General features: G+C 42.6%; 1 protein-coding gene and 1 long non-coding RNA gene across 4 annotated transcripts in view; one reads left to right on the top strand and one right to left on the bottom strand.

Annotated features, from left to right (window-relative positions):
* The window catches only part of LOC143903870 (uncharacterized), a 313,718-nt gene that overhangs the window by 206,340 nt on the left and 86,328 nt on the right, over positions 1-21,050 (top strand). For both annotated transcript variants that reach the window (XR_013258816.1, XR_013258817.1), the window contains exon 3: positions 16-417. This is a non-coding gene — a long non-coding RNA (uncharacterized LOC143903870). The remainder of the gene's footprint in view (positions 1-15; positions 418-21,050) is intronic.
* Positions 1-21,050, bottom strand: part of Tmtc2 (Transmembrane O-mannosyltransferase targeting cadherins 2) — a 201,413-nt gene that overhangs the window by 152,146 nt on the left and 28,217 nt on the right. The gene's annotated exons all lie outside the window — the stretch shown is intronic.

Here is a 21,050-nt window from a genome sequence, read left to right as displayed (position 1 = left end):
CGGTTTGACTTACAGACCCGAATATGATCGGAGCGATAAAGGAAGCAAGCAGACGATCTGGCGCTTCGGGGTTCGCTCTAATTGCGTAAAGTCGGGTCGGAAGTTTCAGCATTGGAGATACCCACGCTTCGAATAACGTCATCCTATCAGGCCCGATTCCGATATATGCCGACGCCGCATCGGAGTAGAACGTAAGGCTGACTATATCTCGATACACCGCCTCGAGGGAGCTACCCGCCGCTTCGTCGATCCTCCTTTCCTCGGGTTATCGCGTTACTAATGGTCGGCGTGGTAATAGCCGCAGACACCCGATAGCTTCTCCACGCCAAGCGTGACGTCAAATCCACTGGGTGAATGCACGCGCCGCGGTGACATTGTAGACTGGAGCGTCTACGCGAGGTGTCTACGCATCTAAGGGTACGTAAAGAATTGCAGCTTACCTCCCTGCCTTTTCAAATTAATAGAAAGATATCAAGCAAAAGAACGCATAGAGCAAGTCAGGAAGAAATCATCTATAATTTTTTAATAAATTTGATGATGTTGCATTAATGATTTTTTATGCTCAATGAAAGAAAATTGACAAAACAACGTAGTCAAATCAAAGAAAGTCTTCCACTCATCCAAATGAAATATTATCGGGTAAAACTAATTGTGGAACGATACAGTTATTGAATAGCCAAAACAATGCATAATTTATCTCATATAGATACTTCAAATACCTTTGAACACTTCGGAGAAATGTATTTTCCATTTAAAATATTAAGAATTGCTGCTTCCCATAAAAACTGATTAATTATAATCAGTTTCTTCCAAGCGAGCATAAAAACGCGTAAATGTACTGACTCTAATAAAAAATTCTACTTGTTCATGCATGCTTCAGAGAAAGTTCCGCAAACGCTCGTCACCGTACGAGTGTACTCGTTTGTGTGTCCCTCGCGCCTCGTGTGTATATCGCTATTACAATCGCGAATGCCACGTTCCAACGTCGTTATATTTTTTCCTCGCATGCCGCAGATACCCGCTCGCAATGTGACACGCCGTGCGGAAGTAACGGGTTAATGGAAAGATAGGCCGAGCTTTTTTAACGGTCGTGTACCAGAGCGGCGATCGACGTCGTTGGAAACGGGGCGGGTATGATAGCGGCGATCATTTTGTCGCGGCTCGCTGGCTTGTTCAAAACTTAGCTGATACGTAACTGGTGCTCATTGTTAAAGCTAGATTTACGCGTTCGAAGTACGTATACAAATCCGAATAACTCGCTGTTGATTCTCATGAATCAGTCTCGCGTGACAGATATACGAGTGTTATTTATATATGCGGAATATACTCATATTTCGGGATACTATAGGTGCTTATAGAGATCGCTTGAAGAGGAAATAAATAGAAATAAATAATGGACGATTTGATTATTGTTCTTAAAAAAATATAGAGAGATTTGACAAGTGTGGAGACAGACTTGTAACTTTATATCAATGTGATTTTTCGACATAATAATCGACATCTAAAATAAATTCGGCAATTTGCAGCAGTATCATTCATGAATGTGTTATTAATGAAAGATTAATGTTCCACTGGGAATCTGGCGTTAATCGGTGAAAGCATATATAGAAATATCTGCGACCTTGGCCAATTATGCTCTTTCCACCTGTTGTACAAATACGATTCCGACTAATTTTGGACTCGAAATATACAATATAATGAGAGAGAGAGAGAGAGAGAGAGAGAGAGACAGAGACAGAGACAGAGAGACAGAGAGCAACTAGACTAGATTAACGCATGCAGAGCTGTCAAGGAATTAATAAATAATTAATGGTTAATGCCACAGGGCAGACACGCGAAACATGTCGACTCGTCGAATCGATAATCCGACTGAAATGCGCGGCGCGGTATAATACCGGAGATAATCGAGGTCTCTCGGTGGGATAATCCGAGATTCGGCTTAAATTGGAGCAGAAACGTCGACTCAAGCAATCGCGGATACTATCGTAAATTGACTTGAACCGCTTCCGAGGAAGATTCGAACCGATGCGGTTCGCGGGCTCGTAACGAAAATATGCCCGGAAGAGACGTCAACCTCGAAAACTGATCGAGGAAGGGCTTCGCTGCACGAATGATACAACTGTGCCGCTGGCTCGGAACGTTGCACGGAAACCGGCGAGAAGAAGAGCGAGAGGGCGAGAAAGAAGGAGAGTGGACTGGAATCTCGCAGCCGCGAAAGATAAATCGCGTGGGCGGGCCACGGCGAAGAAGCTAACGGGGTAACAGCTACTCGAGAATATAGTCCCCGTGGCACACCCCATTCGTAACGCGATATATCACGGGTAGAAAAGTTTTGTCGGGGCATCGAATGAAGAATAAGGAAGGCGAAAACAAAGAAGAATGGAGAGGAAAGAAGAGGATAAGGGCGGGGGTGGAACTTCGATCCTGCTTGGAACAAATGACGCTGTCGTTGGGAAGCTCATGAACGAGAATGCGCGGCAGGAAGTATAATACGCGTGAGATTGAATTAAATCATTTCTATCCTATAGCCAAATTTATGTTATGCACCGCACGAAAAATACATATTATGTAAAAGTAAAGTTTAACACGCGTAGAATCCTCTTATAGTGAAAACGAAGTAGAAACGAACCGACGTAGTCAGACAGAAATATATAATACAATAAACGACGCTCATAATTAATATTAAACAACATTTGATTAAATAATTATTTACTAATATAAATCTATTTATAGTAAAATAATATATGAAGAGAAAATTAATAAAATAACTTGATAGTAGGAGAGAAAAGGGATAAATTTTCATAAAAAATCAGCCGAAGTAGAAACCGATCGCTACAGTCAGACATTTGGTTCACGAGTTCACGTTACACGAGACGCAGGATTCAAATTGAACTTCCCCGCGCATTTATTTGCCAGCCGACCGCGAAGCGGGAAACGTTCCGTTATCTTCGATATCGATGGCTTCGCCTACGACGACCGCGTCCGCTACATTAATCTTTATGGCCGATCGCTTCAGGAGCATCGCCGTTAACCATCAATCGTCCAAACGTCTTGATCCATCGGCTTCCAATTGCTCGTAATCGCGCACGACATTTATACATTCCGATCTTTCCTTACAGATTTCACTCCACGGCCCCTCGTTCATTCATCTCGTTGGTATCCGAATAGGGATACAGTCGGACGAGCGAAGCTCGTGAAGAACAAAAGAGCGACTCGTCGGAGTCGTGTCGCGTCTCTCGTCGGCTTGTTATTTCACCGTTAATTCGCGACTCGCGCTCGTTACTCCTTTCACTTCTCGAGCTTCGAGTTCCTTTTTGCTTCGATAACACGATTGTCCTATTGTCCTTTTTACGCGGGTCTTCCCGCTTGTGCGCTATAGCAGATATTCTATAGCCATTGGCCGATTGTACGCTATTGTGTAACCTGCCCATTATGCCTCTGTGTTCATTTATCCCCGTGATCTGCGACGCGATGACGAAGACGAACGCGCTTTCATTACCGTTTGTAATGTATATTCTTTGCTGCCGTTCTATCGTGCAATCGAAACGATAATAATAATCAATGTCGGTATGTTTAAAAGATTTATTCTCCGTAACAACGAATCGCCATTAGCAATCGTCTTATCTACTCAAAAGAATTAATATTACTCTAAAGAACTAATATTTTTATGTGCGATATTTCTCATTCAGTGTTATTTTAACAATCCCGTGATGCATTTTACAGTTAGTTTGGCCAAAATTTGAACGTTTACATGTTTACTACAAAGGAAAAGGATTTATGGTAAATGTTAATTAATAAGCTTGCAGGAACAGCACAAGACGATGGGACCTGCAAGAAGTTTTAACATTCCGTGAGTCTTGAAATTTGCGCCGTAACCTCGGAGCCGAGCTGGAGCTTGCATCTCTTCTTTGGCTAACAATCCGTCCCAACGAGATTTCAACGCAAATCTCTTTACAAACGCACTCGGATCGCTCGGGCCAAATAAAATTGCCGGGCGAACGACGTAGACCGGCATCAAAGTGCCTCAGCATAGCAACATTATGGCACGTTTGTGTCTCTTTCATATACGAAACGGTCGAATCTAGGCGAGATTACTTTGTTTGCCGTGAGCGTCTCTCCGTCCTCGTCCTAGAACGTGACTGTCGTTACACTGGCTGCGACGAAATTGCCCCGATTCGCGAACATCCCTCTGCCAGTTACAAAGCTGCGCCATTTTTCCCTTGGAGCTTCGTAAAGCGAAGATAAATAGCTCTTCGCCATACCGGACGAAGGAGGAGAAAGAGAGAGAGAGAGAGAAAGAGAGTATCTCTGCCATCATGGTTCATCCGAACACGTATACGCGTCTATATGTACGTATATACAGATATATACATCCGTGTATACACGGGGTATACCTAATTCCTGCATGCCTCTACGTTCCTGCGAGATACTCGACGTCGTTTTTCACGAAACGACTTCAATGGCTCATAGTTAGCGAACAGTTTTTATTAAACTCCGTTACTGCCTGAGGCCAGAACGTGAATTTTATATGGAAGATCTCGAAGTATGTATTCTCGTCTTCGTATCTCCGTCGGCGAATATTATTAGCGGATATTATATACCGTGCAGGATTTAGCAAATCAGGGATATGAATATCAATGGCTACCGATATGAATCGGTTCACGATCGCGTTCGACGTTAGCAACAATGCTCCAACTTTCGAGGGTTTCGCGTCATAGAGAGCCGTATAAAATTCGTCGCGAATAAAGAAAGTTTTACGCGAATCTTTCGTGAACTTTCGAAGACTCGAATACCAGCTCTTTCCGGCTGAAGGGACAAGTCGTTGCTGAAGAGAATTATAAAAATGCAATCTTTGCCGACTCCGGTTACGATCTAGACCGGGAAAGGAATAGGAAATTAAGGCTGTTTTTTTATGTTTCGCAGTCGGACTTTTCGCATTTACCGAGGTCTATCTGAATAGACTATCGCCAGAACGTCAGCCGATTAATTATGCAAACGTTAAACACGTATTAAACGTCGAAGCCGGAAAAGCAGTTTGAATTAATTAATGCTGGGCGATGCGCTTCTTCTGCCGGCACTTATCCCTTCTCCCCTCGTTGGCGAAAACGGATCCTTGTTTCCGCGGTTCTTATGCACCGACCCTGGAATTATAGTAGGAGTCGAAGGGCAGTAGCAGAGGGTTTGGCGAGCGGAGAAATAAGGACACCGCGATTCTTCGCGAAAAGAGCAGGACACGGCTCTACCCCTCGCCCTCTACCCACCCAACATCGAGAAAGTTTTTCCCACGCCTCGGGGCTTTCGACGACGATGGCGGTTGGCGGCGATGGCGGAGAGGAGAGGGTGGAAACGAGAGGGGGTTGATTTAAGCTGCCAGACATTAGCACCTCGTGGGGGTGCCCCTTCGCTTCCACCACGACTACCGACGCGCACCCCCAAGGTGTCCAATCGAGATAGCGGGTTTTGGGGTAGTTTCCCTTTGCCCCCTCCATCTTCCCTCCGTCCTCCTCCCTCCATTCGGCGCACCCCCTTCGTGCCTCGACCCTTCACCCTAACTCTCCTCGCTCTCCACCTTGTCCACCGTCCTCGCGAACCGCCGCCGGCGGCGGTGCTACGCTTCCACCCTTGCACGTTTTCGCACCCTCGGGGGGTGGCTCTCGAAACTCAGTTTCGAAACTTGCACATTTGTCGCCCTGACGCGCTCACGCGTCGGGGCCTTACATTTTAACGATATTCTCGGGGAGATGCGAGCGTGGAGGAGGACTTTTCGCGCGAGTTGGAATTCGTTTTCTCGGACGGACCTCTGGACGGTCGCGACCTACGCGTAATCCATCCGCAGGTAAACCAACTCTCGATGGGGCCCTCACTCCCGTTCCGTTCTCCCGCATCCCCTAACTCGCTTTAGCCTATTTCGCGAGAGCGCGGAAAGTTATTTTATGTCGCGCGAGTTACGCCGTGCTTGTTCCGTAAACTGAATTATGACGACGACGACGACGATGTCGATGACGCTTTTCGACGTCGAATGTGCTCAAGGAGTTTCTCGCGGTTTAGTTACTGAAATACACTGTTCGCGAATGATTTCTCTTGGCCAAAGGATAACCGAAACGTGTTTGAACCGCGGTACGTGAAATTTTCAGCAAAACGTTAATTGAAAAAAAAAAAAAAAAAAGTAAAGAATATTAGATAAATATTATTCGCTTAAGCCGAACTCCACGAAAAACTACAAGAACGGCAAGCGTCATAAATTCATTTATCCTGGTATCGATTACATTTCATCAGGCGATACATAAGATATATCTATCTATATATATAAAAATGAATGTATGTATGTATGTCCGCTATGCAAATCTACATTTTTCAACCGAATCTTAAAGAATTATATATGAAACAGGGGTAGAATTTTCCGGGAAGTGCTATAGAGTGTATAGTTTTTCGTTACCGATCTTCTTGGGAACCGGTATCCGAAATTTTTTCAATTTTTCGGGAAATAATTGACTGAATCTTAAAGAATTGTATATAAAACAAATGTAGAATTTCCCGGGGAGTGCTATAAAGTGTACTATTTTTTGTTACCGATCTTTTTGGAAACCGGTTCCAAATGACCGAATCTCAAAGAATTGTATATAAAAACAGGGAGGGAAGGAAAGAGGGAGAGAGAGAGAGAGAGAGAGAGAGAGGGAGGGAGTAGAGAGGAGTAGAGGGATAGAGGGAGAGACGAAGAGAGGGAAAAAGATATATATATATATATATATATATATATATATATAGAGAGAGAGAGAGAGAGAGAGAGAGACTATTTGCGTGTTTTACTACATATGTCCTCCGGGGCGAAGCCCGGGTATAACCAGCTAGTAATCTATAATCTACAATAATTATTTTTGATTTTCAAGTAATTACACAATCTTATTTGTATTATCGATATTCCGCGAACTTCTGTCTCCGTTAACGACTCGCTTCGCTTTACGACTGCGAATTTACACTACCGGTGGAAAAGTTATATTATCAATGTGCTTTTTATTTCGTGGCTTTCGAAGTTAAATCCCATCGTTACAAATTGACCGCGCAGGCACGCGTTCTCTTCCGCGCCGTTCGTCGGAAAATCGCCCGTACGGCTGATTAACCGGTCGGCCTTGTGTATCGGAGCATAGGAAATTTCAATGTTTACATCGTGTCACGCGAGCTTGCGAGCGGGAAGCGGGGCGGCGGAGAGGCGCCGCGCCGGTGACTACTATTGCCACTAAATTTTCCGACACAACGAATTTGCGTGGGCGAAGGAAATTAAACGTTGCCGCGAGTGTAAAATAAAATACCGAGATACCGAGCGAAAAAGAGGAGGAGAGAAGAGGGTAAAATTTCACCAGTGCGATATTTGACTATCGTATATTGCCTATTGTGTGCAACACTTTGTGTTTCCTTTGCGTTTCAATCAAATAAAGAGAAATCATCGAAGTCATATCGAACACGGTCGGTCTTCGGCAAAAATCTGTCATTTACCGTTATAAAATATCAAAGCAATCAAAATTTTGCTTTTTTTTCGATACGATGCAGTTGCGAAACTGAACGCCATGTACATCGAGCTTGAAATTGAAATTCTCGATATTTAATTACTTCCACGTTGTTGATTGACGTTAGAAAATGCGCGTTATTGCGTACAAAGTTTTATCGTATTTTCTATTTTTTTACTCGTATTTAATTAATTTTTCTATTTGTGAGTTATTATGTATGTATTAGTCTAAATAGATAAGCGTTAATTAATTGATAATAATATTAATCGATTTTCAATGCAATATAGCATAAAAAGTTTAATATTCTAACAATTTCCCTCGCAGTATAACATCCGATATCGCGCGAAGAAAAAGAATTTTCATCGTGGCGTGAAGAAATCACGTCGTATTGTATTACGTATCTTGAATTGATCGGCCGCGTGCTCGGTACCTGATATTTCTCAGGAACACGAGACAACCTCGTCAGATTACAGGTGGTAGTCACGATCGCGGTACATTCAGCCGTCATCGAGATATATCGAAATTGCGAATAAGTCACGAAACCGCGCGAGATCCCCCACGATAGAGCTTCCTTTTCGCGTTTCCTTTCCTCTTATTACGCGCTCCGTTTTTTGAGCGACGAGGTGGAAGTCTTCTGTGGACTTCGTTGAATGCTGCCAGAAAACGGAACTCGACGTCTGTTTGCTCTTCGCGAGAGTAAAACGATAGAAAACGATGGCAACGCGGCGCGAATTATTCACGAATACTCTTGGAATAAATTCTCTCGTGGAATAGAGAGCGGAATAAAAAGTCCGGCGACTTGTTTCTATTGAACTGTCAAGTTAATTACTAAGTTGCGAGAGAGAGAGAGAGAGAGAGAGAGAGAGAGAGAGAGAGAGAGAGAGAGAGAGAGAGAGAGAGAGAGAGAGAGAGAGAGAGAGAGAGAGAGATATTAATCCTGCACATTATTCTCGAGATATTTTATCTCATTTCCGATAAACGCTGCATGTTTCTTTTCGCGACTGTTCGTTCGCTTGATTTATTTGTTAACCAAAATAATGTATATGATATCCCAATATCGCTCGTGTTTCTACGCTTAAACTGCAAATTTATCTCGATCGTTAACGTCACACGTGTCACACGCGTCAAGTTGGACAATTTAACTTGATGTTCATTACTATTTAGATTACTGCACCTCTGCATATTTGATATCTTTTTCTAGCAAGATGATCTCGAGGGATCGTGAAAGAGAACTTTCCAGACTCGCGCTATCTGTCTATCTGCGATGCGTGTATACCAAGGAAGTCGAAGTCAGTTCAACAAGAATAACGAACAAGAGAAATAGGATCCTCTGCATCTTTTAAGATCTAAAGTTTTCGTTCGTACGAGAACTTTATCTTCTCCCTGAATAAGTCATAACACTATCAGATCGCATATGGCCGGTATTCATAGTCGGGTCTTATTTCAAGACCGTCTTAAGATGCTAATACAGCTCTGTGATTGGTTCATGACATCTTAAGATCGTATTTAAAACGGTTTTAAATATAAGATCTGACTATGAATACTAGCCCGTGACTCGGAAATGATAGAATCATCATTAATTTGATATTGTAAAAAAAATACGCGTAAATATTAGCGTATTCTTTTCTATTCTATATGCCAGAAAGCATATATATTTCTAAGACTAATAATATAATTTCTCCTTTTGTGTGGATCATAAATTTATTTAAAGATAAAAAAAGAAAAAAGTATATTACAATAAGATTTTCCCGGAAAGAAAGAGGATTCTTGTCTTGGTTTCCTTTTTCATATCATTGACCTACATAAAAGCAACGTCATCCTACAGCCATACAATTTACTCTAAGCGCAACCTTTTGCCGTATTAATGACGTCTTGCGGAGTTCCGCCGCATTCTCGTGCGTCACAAGCTCTTCTTGTTTATGCACCGTTTCTCTTTCTCTCTCTCTCTCTCTCTCTCTCTCTCTCTCTCTCTCTCTCTCTCTCTCTTTCCGTCTAGAGAATCCAAAGGAATTCTATACCTAACTCGTGATGCATACGTGAATTTAGCAGATGTAAGATGGTAGAGAACACAGACGGGATTTTAAATCAACGGGTAGTGTTTTGCGACTGACACGGGTGTAATTACTACGAATTAGTTCAAGTTCTTCTCGATATATAGTATATTTTTCGATATATAGTTTTTATCACTTAAAACTTTAAAACAATCCGAGATACAGGAAAAACCAATCAATTTTAGAGTAGGCTACAATTGTTGCTAATCCAGTCTTGACTATTGTTGTGACACAATTTGTTTGAAATATTAATTTTAATGTTTCAACACACATGTTTTTTCGCTAAAATTACGATACTGATCCTTTTGGAAGAGTTTTGATGCCAGCACTGCATTAGTTTCGGAGAAAAGGATATCGGTACGTTGAAACTAAGGAACAAAACTAGAAACTGGCGCAAAAGCAAGATAAGAGATACGGAAAAGTGAGGGTCGTAAGGGACAGCAGAACGCGCTCAATGGGATTTTAAATTTCGCTAGAGAAGGATTATAATTGCAAAGCAGTTTCGTGACTGGCGTAGTATTAAACAGTCAGTAGAGACGTTGCAAGGCTTCCTTTTCCGCTGCGAACGCGTGCGAAGAAAATGAGCCGTGTAATGTCTGAGGAAAAGGCTTTGTGTGCTATTGACGGAATCTTAATACATTTCTCATTAATATAATAATGTATATAGCTGCATAAGGTTCGTAACTCCTTTCATCTTTCTTTCCATCTTTGTTTTCTCAATATTCAAATTAAATTATATTTCTGTTAGATAGAATATATTTTTAATTGAACAGGTAGCAAGCTTTTAATGTTTAATGCTCGTCTCAAGATAAACAAAAATCTCAATATTTACTGCAGTTTATAATTCAAAAACTATTAATCATGTATTTAGAGCTTTAAAAGGAAAGGAGGATATATATATTATAGTTTGTTACATCTATTCAGGATTGTCGAAATTGTTTGAAAGGCATGGTGTAACGTGTAACAACTTATATGAGGTCAGATACGTCGAATTCGGTCTTATCGAAACCCTAATTTGCAAGTTCGAAACGGTTCCAGGAATTTCGGGAAGCGCCATTCGGTATTCCCGCAGGTTTACCGTGATTATTCAAACGCGGAGCTTGCTATCAGCAGTACCTTTAAATGCCCGGTGCTTTCGCGAAGCGTACGGGAGCGGAACTGTCTGTAACTTGTCCCACGGGAAGCTTTCCACCGGCTGTCGTGCGAGAGCGCGTAGTGGTAGTCTACCTCGTCTGCGCTCGCCGGGCAGCGCCATATATCACGGGCTTAATAAACGCGGAAAGTAGTCCAATGTCAAGAACCGGCAGCTGCAAGATGTTGCCGCGCGAGGTCTGACAGGCGAATAGCGAAAAGTAACGAGAGGCGAGGACATGGCATTACGCGGACAATCATGCTCGAGCGTGACTCCGGAGTCGTGACAATGATCGCGTTTGCTATTCGTTCATTAATCATTAAAGATTCTAAGTCTCTAAAATTTAATCACATCAATAATAATTAAGAAATGCTCAGCAGTTTATTATTATAGCTCTTTCTAGATTGTAGTTTTGTGCCTATAACGTGTGCTATACAGGAAAGGAAAATTTATTTGTAAGTAAAATATTGACTCTAATACAACCAAATTCATTTATTCTATGAATTTTTTCTGTAATTATTTATTTTTTAATAATTTGTAATCATTGGAATATGAGTATCACTAATAAATAATTTTTGCTCTGATTTTTGTTTCCAAAATTCTGATGTCTTAAGGGGGAGAATGCTTTGTAATTAAAGTTATACTTGTCCCCTGGAGGTCTATTTCCGCCATTGTCCTCGGCCTTAGTTCTTCCAGAACTACAAAGATGGGCCGTTATTGCCGGCAGGTACATCCCGCGTAGATTACTCGCTCGGATTCGCGGCCGACTTTAACATTCACGCAACTCTCCTCGAGGTCGGGAATTAACTCGGGAGACTGAGCTCGCAATTCCGCGAATAGCCATTTCGTAGATTCAAATGTCTTAACAGCAAAGCGAAACTAAACAAGTTCAGTCGTGATAAGTCGCGGAATTAACTTATGCAAAAACAGCTATCTATCTTAATTTGACCGAAAAAAAGTCTAAGACAGAAAGAGAGAGAGAGAGAGAGAGAGAGGGGAAGTGAATTAAACAGATTAGCCAGACTAGGACTTTAATGTTTCAAGTAATATTCGAAACGCGCGACACAGGTTAAATCTTCAAAGAAAGACGGTGGAAATTAGCACAATTCGCATAATTCATAATGACAATTTACGGAAACGAAAGCGTTAGCAGAGCGATTGATGAAGCACGTTAAAAGAATATATTTAGAGGCGTTAGCGATCGTTAGTGTGGGCGTTAATGGTAACAGGCGGAACGCGCGCAGCGCAGCGCGCGGGTTAGGGATGTAAATCGCGAAGTTTTAATCACCGTTGGCGGTGTGGCCGGCAGCGGCGGCGCGTTAAAGCGAAATTGCGCCGTACTAACAATGAAATACGTAAATTCTGTGCATCCGCGCGATTCAGGGCTAATGGCACGGCGTATCGTTATTTACGGCGTAAGAAAAAGTACAATGCAGGTCAAATAGACCCGATACGTGTAGCGCGGTACTTTTTGCATCGTTGACTTCGTGATATGAATTATTAAGCAAAAAATTTCTAATAATCTTATATCGATTAATCAAGATTATTGCCGAGAAATGCAGCATCGCATTCATATCTATGACATCCGTGTCATATTTTGATTTATCTCCAGAAATATGTTACTGTTTCATATAATTCTCTTCTTGTTGAATAAATAGTCACAATATATACATTCGCGGATTATATAATTACAATGTAATAAGGACGAGCGATAGTTCTCTCGAAAGTTACGATTCGGTATTCGACTCTTAGCTAGTCAGCGACCACTCGCGGAGCCACTTTATCTCGCAGGATTATAAATTTCGGCGGCTTCGGGGACGATTAAACGTTCCCACGAGGGAGAAGATGATTCGCATCTTTTTTCTCGTTTCTACGGGACCGAAAAAAATCACTCGGGTGGATGAAAATACAGTCGGAACATATCGCGCGCTGCGGAACATGGACAAAGCCATCGGGCCGCGTTCCGTCTCGTTCCAATTCCCCGGGGCACCATTCTCAATGGGTTCTAGCCCATCCCTATCCTCCACCTCGCCCTACTATCCTCTACCTTCGACGACATTCCAATTTATTCTCAGCTGCTGGCTGGCACGCTTTACGACCAAATTCCCTCTCGCAAGACGCTCTTCTCCCTATATCTTCCCCTTCCGTTATTCCGTCTCTCTCTTACTTTACTCTTTCCTTTCTGGTCTTCTCACGATATTTGATCCTCTTCCCTAATATCTTCATCTTTTTTTCTTTTGGTTAATATATTGCCGTTTATCGTCGACCATTTATAATCCAGCCCTTACGAAATATTCATATTAAGTGCCTAGTGTACCGAATTATAAAATGAGATCTTAAATAATTTTCATTATCATAAATTTGAAATTTTATATGTGTCTATAATAAGTATAATAACCATGCTTGAAAAAAAAATAAAAACATTGATTTAACGTTTTATTTTTACTGATTCGACTTATACTATTATTTCGCCCAACAAGCGTAACTCATTTATAAATTGTCTTCTATATTCGGAATACTATATGTCGATCAACCCTTAAGCGTCTCCCCATCAAAATCATGACCATTATCTGTGTATTTATCCCGTTTCCCCTATTGACGTTTGCTTCCTTGATTGCCGCTCCTTTTCCTGCCTGTATATTTATCCCCGCGTTCTTTTGCTCCTTACCGGCCTCGATTTTTGTCTCTTTGATTCCGAGGTTTATTATCGAGCTTTATCCACGAACTTCCGAATGGTTCGACCCAGGCAGGGAATAAAAGCTCCGTAGCCTCGAAACTTTTGCTGCACACATACACGTAAGTGCAAATGGTCAAAGCGAAAGAAAGGTGAGGCGTTAGACAGAAGAAAAAGAGGAAAGGGGGAAAAAAGACGAACGAGGGCGAACAAGCAAAGGAGACAGATGGTGGAGGGCGCGATGGTGGAGAAGGCCCGAAGGGAGAGGGCCGGCTCGTACAGCCGACTGGCAACATCAAAGAGCCATTCAGAAGTTCTCCGTGATGCCTTTGAGATTTTTCCGTTAAACGAGCTCCAGGCGGTTGCCGATTCTTCGCTGGCGGGATAGAACGACGAGAATGAAGACGGCGAACGCGGCAAGACCGTTGGATATCGATAGGGTCTCATAAAGATCCAGTCGGAGACCAGCCAGTCTTGCACTACGCATTTTTACCGCATGCGAATAACGGTATAGAGATTGGAAATTGCGGAAACGAATCTCGAAGATCGAATCTTTGCGGAATCAAAAAGAACGTCAAATTGCGCGAACGCTGTTCTTGAATTTTTTTATTAAAGCCCAAAATCGATAACTTTGTTTTTTATGAAGATAGAATTTATAACATTTTATTATTTGTTTCGTGTAAAATAAATTTAACAAAATCGTTCCTTTGAAATAATAATGATATTATCCTGCGCATTTAACAATATAATTCCAGCATTCTCGTAATTATTATTTTAATCAACGTTCCCTCGATCGTTCCTCTTGGTTGTTAATGGATCAATTGTCTCGAGAATCTCCACTCGCGATATTCGACATTAGACAATGCATTACTTTACAAAATTCCAAATTCATATTGTTACATTAACAATATGAAATGGAACATGGTTTGCGCGACGCACGCGTTGCCGCTGCTGCGATATCCGCGAGCGTGACGGCATCGAGCATCAAAGCAATTTGCGTAATGAATTTCGCCGCGAGCACGAGGAAAAAAAACAGCCACTAGTGCGACGGGAAACGAAATGTGATTAAGGTCGCTATTGAGTTTCGCTCGCCGTGCCTCGCCTTGCCAACCGTAGCTTCGCTTACCAGGCCTCACTCCCGTTAAGATTTCGTGCGTCAAGCGCAACTGAATTATTCAGTCAAAACAAACGATCTTAGGAAACGCGGCGATATATTGCCCCGACCCTGACGACGACGACGATGACGAGGACGAGGATGAGGACGAGAACGTCGGAGAGAGATGAGTCTTGTGTACATGTCGCAGCTGCCTGCATTGTGCACGAAAGTAATCATGTTAATGTATTCTCGCTCGGATGTCGCGCCCGAGAGGCGAGAGAGAGGGCGAGGGTGGCGAGGTGGATTGCGAAGTTTATTCTTAAACACGATTAGCGATCCTGAAGGCGTCCCGCTCAGTCCCCCGTTCCCGGTGAGTCCGGGGGTACTGCTACGCCGGGAGAAAGTGAGAACTGAGAGGCATCCTGCGGGGCCTTCTTTAATCTCGCTACCGCACAAACATCGGATTAACGATTCCGGAGAGACGAGACTGCCAGTGGAGAGACGAAAGGCGAGAGACGTTCATCTCTCCCTCGGTATCCCTGGCATGGAGAGAACTCGTTTCTCTTGAAAGAAACGAACGGGGGGTGCCGCTCCCGGGTATATAGTACCGACAACGCCGGAAACGATTGCACGCGTTCTTTGATGCGCGTTAACTCCCTCTATGTCGTACACGCGGTTGCAAATCCGAGTAAAATTCAGATCCCACCTGCCCTTCTCCTTTCCGCGTGTCGGAAACGGCAGCGGATTTCTATCAATGTTGTTGCGATATATATATCTGCGTTCGCGCGACGGTAGACGTGTGAAAAAGAGCAGTGCGGATAAAGCGGAAAATTAAAATGTGACGAATGTCGATACTGTATGATCGAGCGAATGTTTGAGCTACGCCATACACCAGACGTTTCATTAATAGATCGTCGATAGTATCGTCACGTCACATTATCAGATTTTTAATCCTGGTTTAATCCATGTCACGTATTTGCTTCTGCGTATTGGCATTTGATAAATAGCATTTGATAATTGATACGAAAAAAAGTAATTTTTTAAATAAATTCAATAATTACAAATGTGATAATTTATCGAACCACAGGTAATTATATTCAAGATTATATTATAGTCCAATAATATATTGAAATAAAAACTGACAATACACACACTCTGAAATAGAGCGACAATCCATCAAAAAGTTTTATTCATATCTTTTCATCCATATTAGAGCGACACTTTGCAATATGTAGCCAGAAAAAATAATTTGATAAAAATTTCGAACGCGCGTGTGAAATTGATGCGTAGCTATGTCCTATCGCGTTAACGCGCGCAACGAAGCTGGAATATTTAACATGATCCTTGCGTAAATATATTTTGGATTTGTCTACTATTTTATCAAATAAATAAACAGAGTGTACGGGTAACTTTTGACTCAAATTCAACCTGCGGCAAATGTGAAGAGCCATGTTTACACGCACCAGGATTTTATCAAAAAATAGCGCTGTAAAATTTGCCCGACTCAACGTCAGGTTAGATGCACCGCAGTCTGGAGCAATCTCTCCTCGCAGACTTTGTCTGTACATCTCGAGAGAAACTTCTTAGTATCACCTTATGGCCATTAGCAAAAGAACGTTGGGAGTCTGGGAGATAGAAACGAGGTGCCTCCTTAAATGCAACGCGTCAAGGCGTTTCCAGTTCCATGCAGCGCAGCGATCGAGAAGAAGACAAAATGAAAGTAAGATAGAACGGGAGAAACATGACAGCGCGAGAGAGAACGGGAAAGAAAGAGATGAATCCCGACGTTTTAATTCGAGATGGAAAGGCTGCATGGATGGAGAAAAGGACGAGGGGAGGAAGAAGACAGGGACGGGAGAGTGGCGGTCGGGTCGGGCGTGCGTTCCAGATTTCTGGAGCCGTTCAATGATATTTCCGAAGAGAACGAATGAAGGCGGGAGGACTCCGGATGGTCGCAATGGAGTTGGATTTAGCTGGAGGGCGGATGGCAAACCGGGTCGCACGGAGCTGGAAAGATGCGGCTGTGTGTTCTCGAGTCTCATTCTCTTCCCCGCGTTTCCCCGCGCACGCCGCGCGTTCCTCTCTTTCTCTCTATCTCTCTCTCCTCTCCGTAAGTACGTGTCTATCTACATACGTGCACGCGATCATGTTATATCATGTGACCGAATGGTATCCAGGCTCTATCTGACTCCCCGAGATGCGGTTGACAGGTCCATGTGGGTTTGTGCGAATCATCCGGAAAAATATAGCTCGCGAGAAGCGAAGTTGTATTTTCCTCTCTTTGGCTGGTATCAATACGATTTCGGCGCTGATCGATAGCATCTCTCGCGAAACGGAAGATTGATAAGCGAGACTGACAAGTGAAACATTTAATCGTGGTGAAAACATCTGCTTGCGAATATCTGTCGCATTATTTCATATTTTCCGCAAAAAGTAATATATTAGATCAATTCTAGTTAAATAATAAAAAGAGATTATACATGCTTAAGTAATAAGATATTTTTCAAGACTTTAGATTACTTAGATTTTCTTAAAAAGAATAAATTATTAATATTAAAATCGAGTTTTCTAAGATAGCTAAGATATTTTATGTTTCAAAATATATGTTCTGAACTAATTTCAATTTTTATCTTCTCCAATTGTATTTAGTATCGAATAATCTCGTGGTAAAAGATGTAACTTCTATCGTCTTTTACATTTCTTGGCTCGAACCTGCTTTGCGGAAAGAGCATTTTTTTCTATGAAAAAAATCCACATAGATCGTCCTCTAGAAATTTTAATTCTGATTGCAAGGAATCGCGCACACAGCTTCGCCGATACGCGATCGAAGGAATGACTTGTATCTCCGTTCCTCATGGGTCTCATTCAGGTCGGGCCGCAATCAACGATTATAATGATCGATCTAAATTCAACGACGATCTCATGGCGCGAGCGACAATTTATTAACGATCGATTTGCAATGTAAATTCACGAGGCGAAGCCTCGGCGAGCGTCGCGTTACGACGATCAATATCGACTTGGCCGACGCGCGTAATCATTCCGCCAGTGACAACTATGACTCGCGAGAGTCGCCGATTGGCTGGTCACGTAGTACGGACGTTAATTACGCTTCGGTCCTGACTAAGAGGGAACTTTGTTCCCGCGGGGATTAGACCCTCGCCGAATTCTGGAATCGTGCGGCGACGGTTTCGCTCGGTGTTAACACCAGCACGCCGGATACATACAGAATAGGATGACGTGCTGCTTCGTTACTGCTCCCGTGACATCCCCTTCTTTCGAGGTCAGTTAGGGACCGACCCCATTGTGGGCGTTATGAACGATAATCCGGTGGATTCGCCAGTCATTGAATTTCGCCGTAGAGATAATCTTTCCTCGCTATGTATCGCAAATGTGCCGCTATTTCACCGAATAAATTATTCAGACATGCTTTTAAGAGTTTTAAGCCGCTTGCTTCTTTACCTATATATTTACAATATAATATTTGCTACAGTATTTTACAGTCTTTTATGATCTTGTATATATTATTGTATTTCTTATATTATATAAGTGAAATGCGTAGTGCAAATAATAATTAAGAAATCGAGTAATCAAAAGATGCATAATAAATTAACTGAAAGATGATATAACATTGTAATCTTCGATTTCGCGTATGATACAGGTTTGATTAGAATTCGGGAGATCGATCATTGCAAAATGGAATACCGCGCGCCGGTAAATCAAGGGTCATGAATAAATTTTGTGTCTTAGCCCTTAAGAGCCTTAGGCTCGCCGCTGATGCAGCCTCCGGCAATGCCGTGTAATTGCATAATTTATCGTAGACGCAGTGAACCGCGCGCTATAATGGATTTCCGAAATAAATTTTGATAATCGCCCGAGGCGGAGCCGTATCTGTGGAGATTAATTTTCGAGTCGGACTTATTATAGCGCATTTGTAGTTTTATATCATCGATAAATAATATAGATACCCTTTTTAACAACAGCTAGAGATGAAAATAAAACGCTATAGAAATAAAAAGACGTGTGAGTGGCTTTATGTCTATTATTACTTTTAAAGATGTGAATTTAACTACCGTAATCAATCGGTTTCAAATTAAATAACTTCTTTTTATTTCGAATTCCATAATGATATATGCGGCGCATTAACAATTCATATGATGTATTATCTATAAAATCGCATCAGTACACGTATATCAATGCGTGATGAGTGTTTTAGATGTTTTACAATTAAATACCTTCATTTCCAACGAAATAGCTGTAAATAATAGAGGCTAATTTTGTGATTCATCAAACACGGCACGTTTATTTGATTACTTTTAAAATATATATGCAGGTATTTATATACCGGAGATAAATTATGGTTGGCACAGTTTCCGAGAGATTTAATTAATTCATTTGTATTCATTTACGATAACTAAGAATAACGCCCGTTATTCAATATGGTTGAACGTTCATAGCCAAATTTATTCTTACCTCCAGATATGAAATAATAATATAAGTTTATAGTGCGCACACAATTCGATTCCTTTAAGTGCTTAATGCACAAATTGCATTAACGCGAGGAAGCACCGCGCCATCGGCAACGCCCCGCTCAATTGCATAATTTATTCAGTGTAACGTACTCCCTAATGGATTTCCAAAACACATTTCGACAGTCCGACGAAAGCAACCCGCGCTATGGATGCAGAGTGGCGAGATCACGTGTTATACCGTTGGAAGTGCAGCGGAAGAGGCATGTGCGAGTGCAGCGCATAAATGGGTATTAACCCTTAAGTGATACAGCGGTGTGGCTGGGGTGTAAAACGGGTCGATTGACGTTTGAGAACGTGTCGGTGCCTCGATCAGAGCTACCTAGATCGGCAGGAACATATGTATACGCCCCTCTAACGATCTCGGTGAAACTTGATACGTTGATACCCACGTGCAACGTAACGAACTGCATACCTATCGGGCGTCGGCGTCGTCTTAAAATAAAACAATCCTTCATCCCCGCTAATTTACCATGAAAAACGAGGCGTTTAACGAGCCAAGATTAATGAATCTCTAAGACCCACGTTCGATCGACCGCATCCAACTAATCCTTCAACATACCGCACGCAACGCCCCCAAAAATGGAGCGATCGAGGGCCGCGTTGCTCGCCTTTGTTCAAGGATCAATTTCGCAAACAAGCAAGCTTCCCTCCGGCTCCCAATCCATTCGGAAGCGACGCGAGCGCGTGAGCAGCCGCACGTCTCTCCTCTATCTCGGTACATCGGTCGGGATAAACGAAAGTACGGTCCCTACATAAGACTCCCCGTCGCCTATCTGTTCCGTAACGTATGCGCCGAATGGGTATGCAAAGAAGGAGCGCCTTACGATCGGAGAGGATCGCGGGAATGGATGGAGGAAAGGAGGATCGAAGGAGATACGGTTGAAGAGGAACGAAGCAACGCGGCGAAACGAAGGGAGAGGGATCCGGGGGTTGTTCGAGCGACGGTGTGTTACAGGTGCCGAGGTGCGAGAGCTTCCGCTATAGGTAGGGGTAACGGTAACGCTCGAGTCGAGAGGAATATAGAGTAGGTCTAGCCGGCGAGGGGCGACTGGTACATACGTAGGGTTCGAGGGCCAGGGTTTGCACGAGCGACCCACAAGTGGCGCGCCACAGACGGAACCCGTGTGTGCACAAGCGGCCCTCTTCTCCTCGCCTGGATTCCTCGCCATCATCCATTCCCGACCGCCCATTCTCCGACTAAACATCGCGGCCGTCCTCTTTGAACGACGCCGATATCTCTTTAAAAATACTCCTCGACCGTCTCGAGTACCCCGCAGCGAGTTCGAACGCGGACTTGACGCAAAAAGGGGTGTAAGTGTTAAAAATGAAGCTTTTAGGATTGCTGTTTTTCTAAATATAGCAGTATGATGCACTCATCCCGTCTTTTTATATGTACATTCACTTTGAAACTTATAAATGTTATAATAACTCCTACACATCTTTTTATAGACACGCGAACGTAGAATGTTTTCAAAGGGCTGACACGAATATAAGCGAGATTAAAGTTAGATTGAAACATTCTAAACATATAGGCGCTCATTATGAGATTAAATTTAGCTCGATATGAATAAAGTAGGTCTAAGTTTCGGTCTAAGTTTATACTCATAATTGTACAGCGTGGGAATGTATATACGCGCGCGCACATATACATACGAACAAGAGGCAAATATCTGTGATCTACTTTATAAGAGAGAAAACATCCTCTTTCTATATTTGTACGAGTTTAAATATAAATTCATTAACAGAGTATCTGCGCTTCTCTCTCTCTCTCACATACAGTATAAAATAATAAGTATAACATAATTTATGAGAAACAGAGTGGAAATGTTCTTGTTTCATGCTAACGTTGAATTCCTTGTAGCCATGTAGCCGTTTATTTCATTTCGAAGTCCATCTGGCCGGAAGAGAAGAGTTGATCTGTCGCGCTGTCGTTTCTTCGCGATTAGTTCTCTTCAGATTTCGAGTGCAGTGGCGAAGCGATACCATCGATCGGATGACGAACGTACTCGCGACGGGGGTGGTTTACTTCGCCGCTTTTCGACTCGACTCGACCTATTTTTAGTAAA

This window comes from Temnothorax americanus, unplaced genomic scaffold, assembly GCF_048541705.1.
Source record: "Temnothorax americanus isolate GAGA-0224 unplaced genomic scaffold, ASM4854170v1 Scaffold5, whole genome shotgun sequence".
NCBI classification, from domain to species: Eukaryota; Metazoa; Arthropoda; class Insecta; order Hymenoptera; family Formicidae; genus Temnothorax; species Temnothorax americanus.
This window is presented reverse-complemented; position numbering and strand designations above follow the sequence as displayed.